The following is a 21,523-nucleotide window of genomic DNA, read 5'->3' on the forward strand; positions in this document are numbered from 1 at the left end:
GATTAATAGTTGCGAAGAAGGGATAGTTCCTATAAACTACAAGTCACAGACATTATCTTATTATGTAAAACTATTGGCTACATTCTCATAAAATTTGCATTTCTATTGGGTACACAGTGGTGTAGAAGCATGGCCAGTCTCATAGTTGTCTGCTCGTTCCAGTAATTAAGTCAAGATAAATGCCAATAAACAAGTTAAAAAAATGCCATCATGGAGGACAGAGTTGTCCAAGAGTTACTTGATGATTTCTAGGACACTTCTTGGGCTAGAGCTAGCTATAAAGTTAAGCTTGATGATTTTGATTCTGATTTTGAGTCTGCCCTACTAAAACAAGAATCATGACCTACATTTCATTTAGTTCCTGCATGCAGACCCATGATGTTATATTAACTATTCCAGTGTGCAATTCATCATGTTTCTTATATCTCGATTCTACTGCTTTAATGATATGTCTAGCATGTGTAATGTTCCTAATCATGGTTCAGCTCGAATCGATTGCATACAAAATGATTATGTACGTATGAGGGCATTCCATCTATGCATAAAACGTTTCTGCTAGCAGGTAGAGCCATTAAGTCTGAGTATCTGATAATTGGTAATTTATCAGGCGATAAATTTAAACCAACTATTATCTAAATCCTTCAATTGAAGCTCTGATTGGGAACATATTATGCTAATGATTTCCTTGCTGACTGTTTGTCTTATTTCATTGTCTTACAATTTGATGAAATGCCTCACCTCCTGCTAATGATTTCCTTCATTCTATCAGGCAAATTCTCTTTCCAACACACCAAATACATATGAACAAGACATCTCGATTATTGGGCGAACACTATCGAAATTCGATGAAGATAATCTGATTCCATGTTTCGGATTTGGAGATGGTAATGATTTCATTCACGACTGATTGTTTCTTACACTACTTCATAATGTCCATACATCCTAATTCACCATGCACTTTTTTCTTTCAGCATCAACACATGATCAAGACGTCTTTGTTTCTCTCCTGACGAGAAACCTTGCAATGGATTTGAAGAAGCTTTTGGACAATGCAGGGAACTTGTACCACATTTTCGTTTAGCTCGGAAGCTGCTATGCCTTGTTCGTCCATTTAATTGCATTGTTCATATGTGTTTACACTAATTCTTAACAGGATCAACACCCTTTGCACCGATGTGAAGCAAAGTGGTGGACAATACCACGTCCTGTTGATAATTGCAGATGGGAAGGTACCATGTTAACTCATCTTATTGGAATGTTATGCAAGTAATTTGATGTCTCTGAATACTCTATCCTTTTTCAAGTTGCAGGACGCCATGGCAGCCTTGCCCTGCTCCCCCAACAGCGCCCACCTGCCCCTTTCCTTGCGCGACGCGAGATGGATCGGCGAATCCATGGCAGCTTGGTAAGTCTGCCTCTCGTCCTCCCTGGTTCTCCGTTGCACGATACCCGCCCCCAGCCCCTGCTCCGATGTGGTGAGGTGCCCCCTCCCCGCCCCGATGCACCGAAGATGTGGAGCAAATCCACCTCAATGATGCACGCCGACAGCGGGCTCGTTGGCACGTCTAGGTGGAGCACGACGTTCTTTTTGAAAATGGTTTGGTCATACACAAACTTGTGGGGTGAAATTTCGGCTTTGGCCTCCTTCCGCGAGGTGGATTTGGATAGCGCGGCGCAGAAAAAATGGCGGCTTCAGCTCTCCACCTCTGCCGCCTCCCCAAGCCACGGCGGGTGTGAAGCTTCAGCAGAGGCAGTTGCGCCCGATGAGCCATGTGGGACCTTTTACTGTGCCCTTCTTCTTCTACTCCCTTCTCGTTGCATTCCTGTTCGTTTCGCTTGTGCGAATGGCAGAGCTACGTCTACTGGGGTGCTGCCCTGTGTGCCCCACCCAGGACACAGTATGCTGCTCACCATGGCGCTGCGCTGTGATTCAGCAGAGTGGCAAGATGCAAGGCTTGCCGAGCTGCCTAGCCATTATAATGCTTGATCCTTGAATTGAAGTCAATTGATTTCCGATTTAATAAGGCACAGTTTGTTTGAGCTTCTGCTGTCGTCTTCACATATTTTAATTTTAATGCATGTGGGGATTACTAAAATTGTTGTGCAGACATGTGTTTTGAGATTGTGTGCTATTTGTGCCTGATTTTATTGCATAGGCAGGGTGGTCTATCTCAAAGATTTTCGAAAGTTGTTTCTTATTATGGTCTCACGACTCCGCCATATAAACTGGTCTGTAGGCTTGTTGGTGCCAATCTCAGAAGGTTTGTGTGATGTCATTAAAGGAATATCCAAATTTTAACTTTGTTAAACTTTGTTCTCTGGTACAATGTCCAGGATGCTCTGGAACCTTACATGAGAAAGAGAACAGTTGAACTTCACTGGGGCAAGCACCACCAAGATTATGTGGATGGCTTGAATAAGTACCTGGCTACCAGCCCTCTATATGTATATACACTCTGGACGATCTGATAAAAGAAGCCCACAACAATGGTAATCCATTACCAGAGTATAACAGTGCACCACGGTTAACTCGTTTATGATACCCCGTCCATTCTATTTTGCTTGCACTACTCATATTATGTCTGTCATATGCTTTCTTTCAAAAAAACTGCAATTTGTGCTTTCGCCAATAGTAGGATGGTTTTGGGAGTTCCAAGCTTATGTTTTCTGACATGCAGGTCTTGAATCATCACTTTTTTCTGGGAATCGATGCAACCAGAAGGTGGTGGCTTACCTGAGGGAGGTGTGCTATAGCAGATTGAAAAGGATTTTGGCTTGTTTACTAATTTTAGGGAAGAGTTTATTCGTTCAGCCTTACAACTATTGGGGTCTGGTTGGGTTTGGCTTGCTTGTAAGTTTCTTTCTATTTTCTTTGAAGTACAGACACCACCGGTTCAAACTACCGATTTCCTGATTGCTCTTTCTAAAGCTAATATTCTGCTGGATATTTGTTGCAGTGAAGAGAAATAAGAGAAAGCTTTCAGTAGTTCATACACGAAACATTATCTACCCACTTGCTTTTGGTGATATTGTATGTTCATACACAAAGAATGATATAGAACCACCAAAGAGTTGATTGTATATTGATCCTTTTTCTGCTTCATATATCTGAACTCTACAATGTGAGGTAGGTAGCATTTGAGAATTCTTTTTCTAATTGTTCAAGCAAACTGGATGTGCACACAGTAACTGCATTAGTAGACGTGATGCCTTCATTCTCTATGTGGTTCTTTAAAGAATTTCGAACACCACGACTTTACCAAAAATGAGGTTCGGTATCAGAGTGGTTAGGCCTGATCTGTTATCTTGGAAGAGATCTGTGAACACAAGCATATGAATAAGTTTATGTATAAACAATCTACACGAGAACGAGTAACCATTGTGGTAGATAAAAAATAAATATTATAGAGTCCCTCTTCTATGGAACGAAATTAAATTGGGATATCGTGTGTCCTTCAATAGTTAATTCATTATATGATTATGTGCCGTCGCAAAGCACGGGCATCGTACTAGTATATTATTAAACTTGCTATACGGATAGAACACCGTCATCACACTCTACCTCTCCACTAGGGGAGGTCTGTCGTCTGTGATGGCAAAGGATCCGCTCCAAGTAGCTATCACCTTTAGGCTTTTTAATTACACCCTCATCTTAAAATAGTAATTATTTTAATTTTTTATGTCTATAAAGATAAACCTAGACACATATATAAAATATATATATTAAATTTTGAATGAATCTATTAATTAACTAAAACGAATTTTAATTTGTGACGAAAAGAGAGTACTTAACTGTGAACCTGCATATATCTGCTATCATATATAGATGTAACGTATTTCGTTTCTTAACTGTTGCTGTATGCTGCTTGTTACTTCTTAACTATAGTCCTATTAATTAACTAGCTAGTATATTATGATCACGAATAATATATCATAACTAGTATTAGGAGCGTTCTGCTGTTGCTTGCAGCCTACGGCTACGGGGATATATGCATGATATAAAGTGGATAAAGTGCACATGTAGTATTAGTTTATAGTTTATCAGTTCCTTTCCAAAATTTAATACTATTCCGCTAGCTGTGGAGTACTCCAGGTACGCACAAGAAAGACGCTGGCCGAATTCAGGACAGCGAGGTGTCCCTCCCTGCGGTCCTCCCCGGGCTTTGTTGAGATATATTCTATCAACAGCGGAAGATATGGATCTGATCGTGCGTGACATCTTATGTGGATTTTAGTGTAAAACATGAACCAAAATAGCGTAAATAGGTATGAATTTTAGTATAAATCATCGATCTATTTCATAACGAAAATATGTATGGAAACAAAAAAAATCTGATTTAAATGCTTTATTTCCTCCATAAATATAGGATCTCTCCAACATTCATGCATCAAGGCTCGTTAGAACCAGTTTATTATATATACTAATACTAATTATACAACACTGTGAAGTTATTTATGCCCTACGGTAGATTGCGTAAAAAAATTGTTTTCTACTGCATGTGCATAAATTTATGATACAAAAATGTGAGTTGAAAAGGAGATGGATCAGCATACGCGAGATTTATGAAATCGTGGCAAATTACCTCATTTCTTAGAGCGGTTACATTTTTCTAAATTTCTATTTTGTTGCGTAAATGTGTGGGTCGTAAATATATCTTATACATATGGCATAAATGGTAGAAACCCAATACATACTGGATTAAGTAAAGGAGATCATGCATAAAATCAATAAATCCTTTGCGTAAAATGTGAATAGAAATATCATAAACAAACAAATAGATGGAAGTGGAGCCATGAACTAAAATATAGGTCATAAAAACCTATTGACATTGGCATAAATATGTATACAAAATAGCATAAAAATAGGACCGCCGCCCTGCGGAACCGCCGCCTCGCATCTGGGATGCACCACCACTTCGTGCATAGGGGAGGATGTTGTCGTCGCTCGCGCCTAGGGAAGTCCGCCATCGCCGCTCCCACCTTGGATGGCATCGCAGTCGTACGTGCTCAGGGTCGACCCTCGCGCGCATGCATCCCGAGATCCGTTGCACCAACCGCTCCCACCTCGCCGTCATGCACGCCTTAGGGGTGTCGCCATTGCTCACGTGCCCCCGAGATCCGTCGTCGCGCCGCCGCAGCCGCTCCCACATCACCGTCATGCGCACCTCAAGGGGTCGCTGTCGCGTGCACCTCAGGGAGACGCTGTCGTGCTCGTGCCCCTCCGAGATCCGCCGCCACGGCCGCTGCCACATTGCCGTCGTGCGCACCTCATGGGGCCGCCGCCACGTGGGTGCCCTCGGGATCCAATGGCGAAGTCGCTCCCACCTCGCCGCCGTGCGCGCCTCAAGGGGGCATCGCCGCGCGCTGGCCTCAGGGATCCGCCGCCGCGAGCGTGTCTCCCAGATCCACTGTCGCGCGCTTGATCCTAGGATCCGCCGCCGCACGCGCCTCTCAGGGGTGGGGGCGTAACTGTCGGTGTCGCTAAAACTGAACCCTAGCGATCTAGAGCTTCTTTTATAGACGCTTCGGACCTGGTGCGGCTGAACCGATTGGCAACATCGGGTCAGGGCTTTCACTCAGCTATTGGAAGCCCAGGGCTCCTAATATCATATACACACACACACACACACACACACTAGGGGAAGCCTTGACCCAACGGTATATTTCAGTTCAGTTGCACCACCTCAGATAGACCAGGCATCACGCCATCTATAAAAGCTATCCTAGAATAGATCACCATGAATTAGGGTTTCAATGGCGGCAACAGTTACGCGACGACGGAACCAACGCGTGTGGGTGGCGCTGGCTAACGAACGGACAATGACAGTGTGGGTGGGCAGATCCGACGCCTGCGGGCGCGACGATGGCCAGCGTGCAGGCGAGCGGTCAGGCGGGTCCGACATGACCAAGCGAGTCCGACGCGGACATAAGGGTTTTGTGGCGGGCAGACGACGAGTCTGTGGCGGGTGTGCGGACGCGGCACTGGTGGTCCGCCACGAACGAATGGACGACGAGGACCATTAGTCGGGGCATCATCGTCCTCGAGATCTGGCTCGTCTCACGCAACACATCAGAGGCGGAGCGGATGCGGCGGCGCGGTGAATCCTAGGGACACACGTGTGCGAAGGTGGTCCCTGAGACGAGCACAACGGCAACACATTCGAGGGGGAGCAGCGGCAGTGGACTTACCTAGACGCGAGCGGCGACGGCGGCCTCCCCTAGGCCAGAAGCGGGCCTAGACATTTGAGATTGGGTATTCAAAAATTTAAAAGATTAAATACTGCTCTAACACTATTTTGTGTAATACATTATTGGCAAATTACTATAGATCACCAAAAATTTGGGTATTCAAAGAATACCCATGAAACCCCCTAGGCCCGCCTCTGCCCTAGGTGCGAGCGACGACCCTGTTTTTATGTTGTTGTGTATACATATTTATGGTAACGCCAATAGGTGTTTACAATATATTTCAGTTTATGGCTCCTTCCATCTATTATCTGTTTATGATATTTTTATTCACATTTTACACAAACTTTTATTGATTTTATGCATTATCTCGTTACCTAACCCATGGGTATATAAGGTTCCTACCATTTACGCCATATATATAAGATATTTACGACATACACATTTACGCAACGAAACAAAAAATCACAAAAGGTAACCGCTCCCGGAAATAAGGTCATTTGCCACGATTTCATAAAATCCCGTGCACGCAATCCCTTGATTTTATGGTGTTCGTCACTGCCATAAAAAACTTAAATCCCCTAATCAACCCACCTTATTAAATCACTTAATCAACTCATCCGATCAAATCTCTTGATTTATGGAGGATGCATGGGCGTAGGGGTTGTTGATTCGGAGTAAACCAACACTTTACGTTGTATCAACACTTTTTTTATGCACAAACTTGAGGATTTTTATGATCATGAATACAATGTATCAGTGTTATCAACATCTCTAAGGCTGGCTCGGTATTTACGCTCATAAATGATGGTTTTTACGCTTAAAACTAAAGGTTTTTATGCTATGATTTGTAGATGTGTTCACCCGAGTATCGCATGCCAGATTTATACGCCTACCATAAAACAACCACAATTCCCACGGGCTATTGGTTGGGCCCATATTAGGATTTTTTCCATCAATTTTGACGTAAGGTGTATGTATTTATGCAACTTGTTGTGCCTAGGTTCCACCGACAATTCGGGCTCACTACCAGAAATAGCTTCTTTGCCATGTGTCTAAAGCACTCGGCGAAGGCTTTGCCGTTTATGTTTTATTTAATTTTTAAACATCTGGATGGCAAGTTTATGGTCATGTTTAGTGAGCATGGTGCTCGAAAATTTCGGTCTACTTCTAAAATCGGCCGTAACTTGAGCTAAGTAACATGAATATCATTTTTTGCATTCACAGTTTTCTATTTTTCGAGTGACTTGTAGTTCAAATCTGAATTATCAAAGAAAATTTAATTAAATGAACAAAATCAAATAGTTATAGCAAACACTTTTATAATTGTTCAAAAAATAGAACTTGTAAGTCTACATAGTGTAGGAAGAAACCACAAAAAGTTTGACTGGAAAAAGAAAAAAAATGGAAATATACTTTGCCGAATGTCCAAGTAAGGCACTCGACAAAGCATGCTTTGCCGAGTGTCGCCTGTATGGACACTCGGCAAAGTATCTTATTGCTGAGTGTCGACACCTGGTGCTCGGCAAAGATAACGGCCGACAGCTATAGACGGCTGCTTACGGCCCTTTGCCGAGCGTCGACGTTCGACGAGTGTTTGGCATTCGGCAAAGCGGTCTTTACCGAGTGTCTGTCTGTGCAGAGAGTTCTGCTCTCGGTAAATTTGGTCGTTACCGAGAGTAGGACTTTACCGAGTGCGGCACTCGGCAAAGCTCTGAGCACTCGGCAAAGAACCGAATTTCGGTAGTGGCTGCACAACCTCTTATCGTGCACATGTCTGGTCACCTCGCTCTCTCGTGAGACCGCTCTCTAGAATTTCTTTGTGGATAACAATAACAAGATCGTTTGTCTCTCATTCTCGGTCTCGTATCCTCCAGATACGAATTCAGATTGGAAGTACGCGCAAAGGAGATATGTTTGTGACGATGTTGTCGAAGATTGTTCGATAGTGAATTTATAGAGTAACATGCAAATACTTTGTATTGTTTGTGGCGGTGTCTATTGTCTATGCAATATAATCAGATGACCTGCCCTTTTGGGCCCTTCTGGTTCTCCAAGAAGGGGAGGTGTTTATAGGAAATGCATCTAAATCAGTTATAAAATATGGATAGCGACTAAGCCTAACTGAGTCTATCCTGAATTATCGGGTAGCTGAACTCTATCAGTACATGTGATTCATCCTTATCTACTGGATTTTGCTTCTTTGCTGAGTGTCTCAGCTACTGCATTTGGTAAAGAAGCTTTACCGGTTTTCAGGTGTGCCTTCTTTTCCGAGTGCTATGGCGCTAACACTCGGCCCTTGTCGAGTGCTATGGCGCTAACACTCGGCCCTTGTCGAGTGTTGCACTCTCGGTAAACGTTGTCGTTGCCGAGAGTTTCATTTCACCGAGAGTGGCACTCGACAAAGAACGCTTTGCCGAGTGACCGACAAAATGCACTCGGCAAGGTCTATACCTATAAGCGCATTCTGGTGGTGTGCTAAGGCCTAATAAGGCTAACGCTAGTGTAGGCAAGGAATATAATCACACACATAAATATTTTGTGACTTCTTTTTGGATGTGATATATTTACCAATGCAATTACTCTATGTATTTTTTTATCCACGTTCACACTTTTCCCCACATGCATGGATACTCTATCACCTCTTCATGCATGGGTGTGATAGATTTACCAATTACCTATCGTTTTTCATCCATGTTCACACTTATCCCCATTTGCATCATACTGATTATGGCGTGTCGCACGTTTAACACATGTTCATACTTGAAACCTTAGCTAAAACTATATATACTGATGATTATCCTTGTTGTGTAGCCGGCCTGTGTGTCATATGTAATGTCATGAATCTATAGATTATTTTGGCTTTTAACATTTTAGCTGATTGATGTAACTTTTATCCATATTTTATGTTGAAACCCTAGTTCCTGTTTTATCTACTGAATTGAATTGATGCATGGATAGATACTTGTAACTTTAATTTTATGAAGATTTGTATTCAGACCCCTATGGCAGCTAGCGGAGTATGAAACAATATATATGTAAAGGAAATTGAGGTGCATGCAGTGCTCCAATCCATCGGGCAGCTGATGGATCATCCTATTTTGTCAGGACCTGTAGCTGCTATATTTATATTGTGGTAGGAGTCCCGGTCCGGGTGTGTTAAATGCTGGCTGGAGTGATCTTGTGTAGTATCGTCTTGACAGTTGCAGGTCTTGACTCTTGACGACTGCATAGTACGTAGTACGTACTAATTTAGCTCGCAGCTGGGTGTGTGGATCCAGATGAACTGACCTGAATTGATGACCTCACCTCACCTCCTGAGACGTACTGATGAAGAGAGAGACAGCATGCAATGGCGATGAAATGGCCGTTATATGTCCAGATCGATGGGAATTATACAATAATATAAAGTAATAAAGCGTGTGGCCATCAGAGATTGATAGAGAGAGAGGATCGATTCTAGCTACTACATGCATCATCTCTAATCTCACTCGCTAATAATATTTATAAGCATGCATATCGAAGGTGAAAGGGACAAAATGCCCAATTTCAACACGGTACGCGTGAACGCACATCGATTCACGCCCATATAATTACACGATACGGTCGATCTCGCTCGGATCATCACTACCGGAATCAGCTCCTTTGCCGTGTATCTCAGACACACGGCAAAGGCAATTTTACACTCGGCAAATGCTTTGCCGAGTGTAACACTCGGCAAAGAACGCTCGGTGAACTGTACATCGGCAACAGCCTCTTTGCCGAGTACTATTTGTCGGGCACTCGGCAAAGACTTTGCCGAGTGCCAAATGACACTCGGCAAAGAAAAGTCACCGTCACGGCGCCAAGTAACGGTGACGGATCCTTTGCCGAGTGCCATCTGTGGCACTCGGCAAAGAGGTCAATGTTGCCGAGTGTTTGCTCGAGAGGCCCTCGGTAAAGACTGACCAAGTGGGCCCCACTGCCAGTCCCTGTGCCGAGAGCTCTAGTAGGCACTCGGCAAAGGAGGCTTCTTTGCCGAGTGTCTGTTGCACAGGTACTCGGCAAAGAACCCTCTAGTGGGCCCCTTTGCCAGTCTCTTTGCCGAGTGCCTTGGCAATGGCACTTGGCAAAGATGTCTTTGCCGGTTCCCAGGTTTCCTTCTTTGCCGAGTGCCATTGTCAGCACTCGGCAAAGATGGCTTTACCGGTTCCCAGGTTGCCTTCTTTGTCGAGTGCCATGGTCATAGCACTCGGCAAAGCGCCCCTTTGCCGAGTGTTACACTCGGCAAAGTGACCAGAATGTCCCTTTTTTATTTGCTTTTGTTGTTCCATCCAAACAAACAAAAGATATATATGATTCACATCACATTATATATCAATCACATCACAGAACACATTTATCATCAACACCATATATATCACAAAGTCTCACTAAAGTCTCACAAATATAAGTAAGGATCATCACAAAACAGATATAAGTCTGCGTCATCACTAACATCACCAAGTATCTCACAAGATAAAGTTTAACTAACATCACCAACACTCATAAAGGTAAGTCTGGATCATCACAAAACAGATCATCAACGAGGTGGGCATCTGGACTGGTTCGGTGAAGGGCTGGACGAAGCATGAGGGTTGTTCGACGCCGCCGATTGACCCTGCACAGAGAAGAGATTGTATGTGTGAGAACATATGAATAAATATCATGCAATACTAAAATTTTGATACTCACAGGAGTAGTGAACTCTGTAGGGTCAGCTGCAGGGAACAACGGAGGTGGTGGAGCATGACCCTGTGCGGCGCCAAGGCTCTGCATGTACGCGAACATCTCCGCCATCCTCTTCTCCAGCTCCTCACGTTGCCTCCTCTCATCATCTAGCTGAGTCTGTAATATTTCGCCCTAATGTTACGATAATGCAAAGAGAAGATATATAAAAATCAATGAACGATGAATAGATAAGGAATAACCTGGAGTTGCTGGATACGATGCTGTGAGGTGTCCTGCCGAGGTCGTATGGCTGGGCTCGCGCTCGTGCTCCTTGCTCGCACCTGAGAGAGAGTGGGAGTGGAGGACGAGTCGATTGCCCCGTCGGCAATCCAGTACCGCCCATGCCTCTTGCCTCCTCCGACCCTCATGAGGACATCTCCGTCGATGTCCTCGGTCCTCAGATCATAATCTGGCCCATGGACCTCCTTGGCCATGGCGGTGTACTCACTGAGTCGGCTGTGGATGGCGGGGTTGGTGTACGCCTCGGGCCCGTCATCCGGGTTGTAGGTGACGTCGGACGTCGCCATCCCCTTGTGGGCCATGGCATATGCCGAGAACGTGGAGCAAGGCACGCCACCATGTGCCGCCGACTGTGAGAAAACCAACGATATGGTTAGAAATCATGTCTAATCGAAAGTTATATACCTAAATAAAAAAGAGCGCGTACCCATGCTTCCGCGTATTTGCCCAGGCTGCGGCTGCCTTGATGGTGGGAGGGACCTTGCATCAGCAAACGCCGTTCCCGGCTAGCGTTGTGCGCCTCGTCCCACTCAGCCGAGCACCACCTCTGCACCATCTTCTCCCAGCACTCAGGATGCGCGGCGCACCAATGAGGAATCATCTAAAAAATATAAGTACACCGCATATCAGAAGATAAGAATAAGCATATTTAGTACCAATAATAAAGTTTTGTATTTACCTGCAAGTACTGGTCCGCAGTCAATGACATGGTTCGGGCGTCCTTCTTGTTCACCTTCTCCCCAAGGACGGAGCCGTGGTAAGTGACGATGGCCTGGATGCGCGCCTCGTAGTGCATGTCCACGACGAGCTTCTTACAGCACGTCGTAGACACCACATCCGCCCTGGCCTCGTATCCAGCATCGCACCTGAAGAAATCCTACATACAAAGACGATGTATCCATACATTATTTCAAGAATATGCAACAAATGCGACTTATTAAACAATATAGTGCGAGGAAGACTTACCCACAGCTCTTGCTTCACCCGCTCCGCCTTGTTGTTGAATTGTCTGCCGTCCCGATCTACTGCATCGGGGGCGACGACGTAGTGGTCGAAGGTGTATGCTGGGCTCGTCACTCCGGCGTACTCGACAAGTCCAGGGAAGTGTTCCCGGCATAAAAGGCCGAGGATGCCATTGGGGTTGCGGCCATGACCCCCTGCAGTCTCCAAAACCATCCAAGACCTGTCGAAGTGATTAAGATGAAGTATTAGTTTCTATTATTAATTTGAACATATAATATGAAAAAGCAGCAACAACATCTAAAGTTACCTACCTCTCTCCATCGGGTCGTATCAGCGGACGTCTGTCACGAAGTATGGGTCGCTTAGGTAGGCTCGCGGGACCTCGCAGGTAGATACTCCTCGAACCTGAGGAGCCAGAACCTGAGACGTCCTGCTAAGCGGCGGCGTCGTCGTCGTCGTCCTGCTGCGCCGCATCGTCGTCGTCCTGCTGTGCCGCATCGACAGCGGCTTGCTGCTCCACCTGCTGCTGTACGGCGTCGTAACTTGTGCTAAGTAGTATGGATATCGTTTTTGCATGCACGGTTTTCCAAGTTTCGAGTGACCTGCAGTTCAAATCTGAATTTTCCGAAGAAATTCAAATAAACAAACTAAATGTACTAGCTATAGAAAACACTGTTATAATCGTCCCAAAATGATACATGTAGGTCTACATAGTGTAGGAACATACCACAAAAAGTTTGGTGACCAAAATAAAAAAAATAAAAATATGCTTTGCCGAGTGTCTACATAGGACACTCGGCAAAGACTCTCTTTGCCGAGTGCCAGATATTTGACACTCGGCAAAGACTGACGGCCGTCAGTTGTAGACGGCCGCTAACGGCCCTTTGCCGAGAGCCATATTTGCCGAGTGCTTGACTCTCGGCAAAACAGTCTTTGCCGAGTGCATGGATGTGTCGAGTGCCCTGCCCTCGGTAAACAAGATCTTTACCGAGCGCAGGACTCTGCCGAGTGCGGCCCTCGGCAAAGTCGACTTTGCCGAGTGCCCGATAAAAAGCACTCGACAAAGCCGCCGGCACTCGGCAAAGAGCCGAATTCCGGTAGTGCATCATCAAATCAACATCGCAACCACGACCATCATCGACACCGACAACTTCTCTATATCGTTTGCTCGCTCCAACGATCCAGCAGCCAATTCCTTTGTTTTCCTTTCTGCTTAATTTGGACGATCCAGCAGCCAGAAACAAAAGTGAAAATATTTAGAGATATAGGCCATATTTGTTTCTCTCCTATATTATATAAGTTAGATTATGGTGCAAAAGTAGGAGGGTAAAATATCAATTTAGGACCACATATAAGCTAAAATAAGTTATTATTTTCTACACATGAAATCACAGAGTTTCAATGTGGATCTCTTAGGTTTCTACACATAGTGCGTCACAGCTTTCTCGAAACTTTTTAAAAATTTTATCACAGCCTCTACATATGATATCATGACACATGCATGTACAGGTTTAATGATTTTCTGACTTTGTTTGTGTTTTATACAATTTTTAAACAATTGGATGGCAAGTTCACGGCCATGTTGAGTGAGCATGGTGCTCGAAGTTTCCGGTCCGCTCCTGAAATCGGTCGTAACTTGTGCTAAGTAACATGGATTTCATTTTTGCATGCACGGTTTTCCAAGTTTTGAGTGATCTGCAATTCAAATTTGAATTTTCCGAAGAAATTCAAATAAACAAACTAAATCTACTAGCTATTGAAAACACTGTTATAATTGTCCCAAAATGGTACATGTAGGTCTACATAGTGTAGGAACATGTCACAAAAAGTTTGGTTGAAAAAATTTAAAAAATTAAAATATGCTTTGCCGAGTGTCAAAATAAGACACTCGGTAAACAAGGCTTTGCCGAGTGCCAGCCGTGTGACACTCGACATAGGTTTTCTAAAAAAAACCCTAAATAAATACTTTGCCGAGTGCCTGTCTATTGGCACTCGGCAAAGAAGTCTTTGCCGAGTGCCAGATCCGGGGCACTCGGCAAAGTAAATATTTTAATTTTTAAAAAATCTTTGCCGAGTGCCACATCGCGGGCACTCGACAAAGAAGTGAAAATAACGTGCCAGAGGCTCCTCCTTCCACTCACTCTCTCTCACACCTAACCGCGCCGCCCCCGCTCGCCGGCCCCGCGCGTCCGCTCGCCGCGCCCTGGCCCCGCGCCTCCGCTCACCGTGCCCCGGCCCCACGCCTCCGCTCGCCGGCCCCCCGCGCGCCCCCGGCCCCACGCCCGCGAGCGCCCCTGCCCCGCGCACTGCCACCCCGGAGCACCGCCGCGCCGCCGCCGTAACCCATGCGCCGCCACCCCTACGTGCCCCATCCCCCGCGCGCGCCACCGGCAAATTAACCCAGCACCCTGCCACCCGCGCAAGCCGCCACCCCTACGTGCGGCAATTCACCGGCGATCCTCCCCGTCGCGCCATCTCCGTCAACCACCGTCGCTCCGGCCATCTCCGGACACCCCGCCATCTCCGCCATCCACCCCGGCTAAGGTATACATTTGTAATATATACATATGGTTGGTATATATGAAATTACATGCGATTGATTATATGTGATTAAACGTAGTTTGCATGTGATTGGGAATTACATTTCTAATATATGTGTATGATTGGTCTATAGGAATTAAATGTAGTTTGCATGTCGCTATGGTTATATGTGATTGTCGGCCATCATGCCGTTGAATTATGTGTGGATGTCAGCCATCGTGCTGATAGTTTTATTTGCAGGATTTAGAAACCTCCCCATGCAGGGGAGGTGCTGCCGAAATTTTCTGTTGCTAGGCTTCTGTTAGAGGATGGAGGACCGTGAGTGGATGTACACGGGCCGTAGAGGAAGGAACGATGTCACCACTGAATGGATTAGAAAGACCGATGATTTCGTGGAACGGGCATATGGCGAAGCTGCTAAAGGAGCGAGTCTAGTGCCATGCCCGTGCAGCAAATGTGTCAACCGGAAAAGAAAACCAGAGAAGGCCATGGTAGAACATATTTGGAAGAATGGATTTACGCTGGGCTATACTCGGTGGATATTTCATGGTGAGGCGCATCGTACGAGAGAGGAGGTGCTGAGACAACATGTCGATGATTATGATGCCGATGCGGGGGTAGCGGATATGTTGAACGACTATCATGAGGCACAGTACACGGGAAGATGTATGGATGACGAGCCAGAGCCGACCTGCAACGATGACTGGTGCCGAAATTCGTCAATAGATAGATGGGCTCGTGGCCAATACAGAAGGTGTTTTTGTGGGATATGGTGAGCAGCATATGTGGACACATAAGTCTGTCTTGACTCGGCTCCCCTATTATGACGACCTGCTCCTTCCACACAACATTGACGTGATGCACACTGAAAAGAATGTTGCCGAGGCACTATGGGCAATAATTATGGACATTCCTGATAAGTCAAAGGATAACGTGAAGGCAAGAGTGGATCTGGCAGCGTTATGTGATAGACCAAACCTAGAGATGAAGCCGCCAAGTGGCGGAAAGACGTGGAGAAGGCCTAAGGCCAATTTCGTCCTAAGCAGGGCCCAGAGGAAGGAGGTACTTTAGTGGATCAAGATGTTGATGTTCCCTGATGGGTATGCAGCTAACCTGAGTAGGGGGGTGAACTTATCTACTATGCGAGTCTTAGGGATGAAGAGTCATGACTTCCACATATGGATTGAACGGATTCTTCCTGCGATGGTTCGAGGCTATGTCCCTGAGCATGTCTGGCTAGCGCTTTCAGAGTTGAGTTATTTCTTCCGTTAGCTTTGTGCAAAAGAGGTATCTCGGACCGTGGTTGCAGACTTGGAAAGATTGGCACCCGTGTTACTGTGTAAGCTTGAGAAGATATTTCCACCCAGCTTCTTCAATCCAATGCAGCATTTGATTCTTCATCTCCCCTATGAGGCACGAATGGGGGGGGCCATGCAGGGACGTTGGTGCTATCCAATCGAGAGATGTCTAAAGACTATTCGAAAGAAATGTAGAAATAAATGCAAAATTGAGGCTTCCATTGCAGAGGCATACATTCTAGAGGAGGTCTCAAACTTCACAACAACTTATTATGGTGACAAACTGCCGAGCGTGCATAATCCACCCCCTCATTACAATGATGGCGACAATGAATCGAACCTTAACATATTTCGAGGCCAACTAGGAAGCGCAAGTGGCTCGACCACCAAGACCCTGACACATGAAGAGTAGCGGCATATCATGCTATATGTATTGATCAACCTTGAAGAGGTGACGCCATACATGGAACAATTTCTTCATGAATTCTGGCGTCGATCAAGGGACCCCACTCCATAGGAATATGACACTCTTCTTAGAAAGGGTGCGAGAAATGGGTTGCCCGATTTCATTTCCTGGTTCAAACGTAAGGTACATGCTTAGTTTTTAAAAGAGATACATCTTTGAACTCAATTTAGCGTCTTTTAACTTGCGAATACTTGCAGGGCCAAAGAGATCCGTCTATGAGTGCCGAGTTGAGACAAGTAGCCAACGACTTTGCTTATAGGGTCAAGAAATATTCTGGGTATGACGTCAATGGATACCATTTTCGCACAACAAACTACGACAAAAGTCGGCCCAATCGGAAAACAATGTGTTCTGGAGTCTTTACGCCCGGCCTTGACGATGTTGATTATTTTGGACGAATCGAAGAAATATATGAGCTCAATTTTTATGGTTCCAAACCTCTTACTCCAGTGATATTCAAATGTCATTGGTTTGACCCTCAAGTGACAAAACGGACACATTCTAATCTTGGGATAGTCGAAATTCGACAAGATTCCACCTTACCAGGAGACGATGTCTATATCGTGGCCCAACAGGCCACACAAGTGTATTATCTCCCATATGCGTGCCAAACAAAAGAACATCTTAACGGTTGGGATGTTGTGTATAAGGTATCACCGCACGGGAGGTTACCTGTTCCTAACGATGAAGATTACAACTTAGACCCGGACAATGAAGATGGGCTAGAAGGGCGATTTGAGATAGACCTAACGATGAAGATTACAACTTAGACCCGGACACATGATTTAAGGGTTAATGACGAGGTTGCGTCTTCCGATGGTATTGAGATTGAAATGGTTGATAGTGATAATGAGAGTTATGATCCGGCTAACCCCGACACATATGAAGATTATTTTTAATCGATGTAATGCTATATGACTTTTTATTTCGCACCTGTTTTTAAATACATCTTTTTATATGTGCTTATTAGTTTACTCTTAATTGCAGGTTTTTGGACAAATATGGTCGGCAGTAATTGGCTGAGGAGGAGGAGGGGGAGGAGGAGTAGGACGGCTAACGAGGCAGAGCAGGCGGTGCAGTAGGACAACCTTGTCGAGCAGCAGGAGGCGCCTCAGGATGACGACGAGCAGCAGTAGGACGACGACGACCAGCAGCAAGACGCCTCAGGTTCTAGCGCCTCAGGTTCGAGTAGCATCTACCTGCGAGGTCCCGCGAGTCTCCCTCAGCGTCCCATACTTTGGGACAGGCGACCGCTGATTCAGCCGGATGGGGAGAGGTATGCAACTTTATGTTCTTCATTATTGTTCATATTATGTGTTCAAAGTCATAATATAAACTAATACTTTTTATTTATCACTTGGACAGGTCTTGGACGGTTGTGGATTATGCTGGGGGTCATCGTCGCCTCCCCAATGGCATCCTCGGCCTGCTGTGCAGGGAACACTTCCCTGGACTGGTTGAGTACGCCGGAGTGACGGGCCAAGCCTACACCTTCGACCACTACGCTGTCGCCCCCGATGCAGTAGACCGGGACGACCGGGAATTCAATAATAAGGCAAAGCGGGTGAAGCAAGAGCTGTGGGTAAGTCTTAGTATAATGTAAAATATGTTGCATTCATTGCAAATTCTTGAAATAATGTATGGATACATCGTTTTGTATGCAGGATTTCTTCAGATGCGAGGCTGGATATGAGGCTAGGGCGGATGTGGTGGCCACCACGAGCTGTAAGAAGCTCGTCGTGGACATGCACTATGAGGCCCGAATCCAGGCCATCGTCAGCTACCACGGCTCCATCCTTGGGGAGAGGGTGTCCAAGCAGCAAGCCCGAACCATGTCGTTGACCAGGGAGCAGTGAAAGTCGCCTAGAGGGGGGTGAATAGGGCGAATCTGAAATTTACAAACTTTAAGCACAACTACAAGCTGGGGTTAGCGTTAGAAATATAAACAAGTGAGTCCGAAAGAGAGGGTGAAAACAAATCACAAGCAAATAAGGCGGATGACACGATGATTTGTTTTACCTAGGTTCGGTTCTTGCAAACCTACTCCCCGTTGAGGTGGTCACAAAGACCGGATCTCTTTCAACCCTTTCCCTCTCTCAAACGGTCACCTAGACCGAGTGAGCCTTTCTTTTCAATCAAATGGGACACTAAGTCCACTACAAGGACCACCACAACTTGGTGTCTCTTGTTTTGATTACAAGTGAGTTGAACACAAGAAAGAAGGAAGAAGAAAAGCAATCCAAGCGCAAGAGCTCAAATGAACACAATTCTCTCTCTCACTAGTCACTATTTGATTGGAATGATCTTTGGACTTGGGAGAGGATTTGATCTCTTTGTATGTGTCTTGAATGAAGTCTATAGCTCTTGTATGAGGTTTGATGGCTGAAAACTTGGATGCAATGAATGGTGGGTGGTTGGGGGTATTTATAGCCCCAACCACCAAAGGAGCCGTTGGTGGAGGCTGCTGTCGCATGGCGCACCGGACAGTCCGGTGCGCCAGCCACGTCACCCGGCCGTTGGGTTCTGACCGTTGGAGCTTCTGACAGCTGGGCCACCGGACAGTCCGGTGGTGCACCGGACAGGTCCTGTAGACTGTCCGGTGCGCCTTCTGGCTCTGCTCTGACTTCTGCTGGTTTGCATAATGTAAGTGCAGAATTGAACTAGTTTGCATAATGTAAGTGCAAAGGTTGCTTGGAATGAAACCAATAATTATTTCTACTAGATATGCATGGATGGCTTTCTTCTTATTGAAATTTTGGACCACGCTTGCACCACTTGTTTTGTTTTGCAAAGTTTTGGAAATTCTTTTCAAAGTCTTTTTGCAAATAGTCAAAGGTATATGAATAGGATTTTGAGAAGCATTTTCAAGATTTGAAATTTTCTCCCCCTGTTTCAAATGTTTTTCCTTTGACTAAATAAAACTCCCCCTTAATGAAATCCTCCTCTTAGTGTTCAAGAGGGTTTTAGATATTATTTTTTAAGAGGTTATACTAATTTGAAATTATATCAAAAATAAGATACCAATTGAAAAACATACCAATTGAAAAATCTTTTCTTAATCCATATTTGAAAGACTACATTTTTGAAATTGGTGGTGGTGCGGTCCTTTTGCTTTGGGCTAATACTTTCTCCCCCTTTGGCATGAATCGCCAAAAACGGATACTCGTGAGTGAAATATAAGCCCTTTTTACTTTCTCCCCCTTTGGTAAATGATATAGGAGTGAAGATTATACCAAATTGGAGAGCGTTGCGGAGCGACGGCGAAGGATGAATAATTCTATGGAGTGGAGTGGAAGCCTTTTGTCTTCGCCGAGGACTCCATTTCCCTTTCAATCTATGACTTAGCATAATATGCACTTGAAAACTGAAAGGGAATTAGGCTTACACCTATTTTCCTAATTGATTTTGGTGGTTGAATTGCCCAACACAAATAATTGGACTAACTAGTTTGCTGTAGTCTATAAGTTATACAGGTGCCAAAGGTTCACACTAAGCCAATAAAAAGACCAAGAAAAAGGTTCAAACAAAGAGAGCAAAGGACAATCGAAGGCTGCCCTGGTCTGGCGCAGCGGACAGTGTTCGGTGCACCACCGGATAATGTCCGGTGCACCAGGGAACTCCAAGCTGAACTCAACACCTTCGGGAATTCTCAGAGGCGCTCCGCTATAATTCACCGGACTGTCCGGTGCACCACCGGACAGTGTCCGGTGCCCTAAGGAAGAGCGGCTCTGAACTCGCCAGCTTCCAGAATCCGCTCCGCTATAATTCACCGGACATGTCCGGTGCACACCGGACTGTCCGGTGAGCCAGCGGAGCAACGACTACTTCGCGCGCAACTGTCGACTGCAACGCATTAAATGCGCGCCTGCGCGCGCAGAGGAACAGAGCACGCGCGGGTGGCACACCGGACAGCCAGGCGGGCCCACATGTCAGAGCTCCAACGGTCGGGACCCAACGGCCGGATGACGTGGCTGGCGCACCGGACACTGTCCGGTGCGCCATGCGACAGTAGCCTCCACCAAACGGCTAGTTTGGTGGTTGGGGCTATAAATACCCCAACCACCCCCACATTCAAGTCATCCAAGTTTTCACCTTCCAACCACTTACAAGAGCTAAGCATTCAATACTAGACACACCAAAGTGATCAAATCCTCTCCCAATTTCACACAAGGCTTTAGTGATTAGTGAGAGAGATTTGTTGTGTTCATTTTAGCTCTTGCGCTTGGATTGCTTCCTTCTTTCACTCTTTCTTGCGAACAACTCAATTGTAACCAAGGCAAGAGACACCAATTGTGTGGTGGTCCTTGCGGGGAAGTTTTGTTCCCGTTTGATTGAGAAGAGAAACTCACTCGGTCCGAGGGACCGTTTGAGAGAGGGAAAGGGTTGAAAGAGACCCAGTCTTTGTGACCACCTCAACGGGGAGTAGGTTTGCGAGAACCAAACCTCGGTAAAACAAATTCGCGTGTCACACTCTTTATTTGCTTGCGATTTGTTTTTCACCCTCTCTCTCGGACTCGATTATATTTCTAAAGCTAACCCGGCTTGTAGTTGTGATTAAGTTTGTAAATTTCAGATTCGCCCTATTCACCCCCCTCTAGGTGACTTTCAATTGGTATCAGAACCCGGTGCTTCATTAGAGCCTAACCGCTCGAAGTGATGTCGGGAGATCACGCCAAGAAGGAGATGATGACCGGCGAGAAGCCCGCAACAAGCCACGGGAAAGCTCCATCGGGAGAGTCCTACAACAAAGGGAAGGGGAAGGAGAAGGAATCCCCTTCACACAAGTCGTGTCGGAGCGGCGACAAGAAGAAGAAGATGAGGAAGGTGGTCTACTACGAGACCGACACCTCATCGCCATCCACCTCCGGCTCCGACGCACCGTCCGTAACTTCTAAGCGCCATGAGCGCAAGAAGTTTAGTAAGATCCCCCTACGCTATCCTCGCATTTCTAAACATACGCCTTTACTTTCCGTCCCATTAGGCAAACCACCAACATTTGATGGTGAAGATTATGCTAGGTGGAGTGATTTCATGCGATATCACCTAACCTCACTCCACAAAAGTATATGGGATGTTATTG

The 21,523-nt window shown here is 45.6% G+C and overlaps 1 long non-coding RNA gene across 4 annotated transcripts; it reads left to right on the forward strand.

Moving 5' to 3' along the window:
• Positions 1-592: 592 nt before the first annotated feature.
• On the forward strand, positions 593-3,202 carry LOC103646182 (uncharacterized). 4 transcript variants are annotated; one of them, XR_002267123.1, is made up of 5 exons: positions 593-884; positions 972-1,229; positions 1,305-1,405; positions 2,335-2,490; positions 2,679-2,933. It is a non-coding gene; the product is annotated as an uncharacterized lncRNA (long non-coding RNA). The 4 variants fall into 4 exon arrangements; XR_002267122.1 differs by having other exon boundaries at positions 1,311-1,405; XR_002267121.1 differs by lacking the exons at positions 593-884; positions 972-1,229; positions 1,305-1,405 and adding an exon at positions 2,958-3,202 and having other exon boundaries at positions 2,278-2,490; positions 2,679-2,851.
• Positions 3,203-21,523: the final 18,321 nt, after the last annotated feature.

Source organism: Zea mays, chromosome 2 (genome assembly GCF_902167145.1).
Source record: "Zea mays cultivar B73 chromosome 2, Zm-B73-REFERENCE-NAM-5.0, whole genome shotgun sequence".
Taxonomy (NCBI): domain Eukaryota; kingdom Viridiplantae; phylum Streptophyta; class Magnoliopsida; order Poales; family Poaceae; genus Zea; species Zea mays.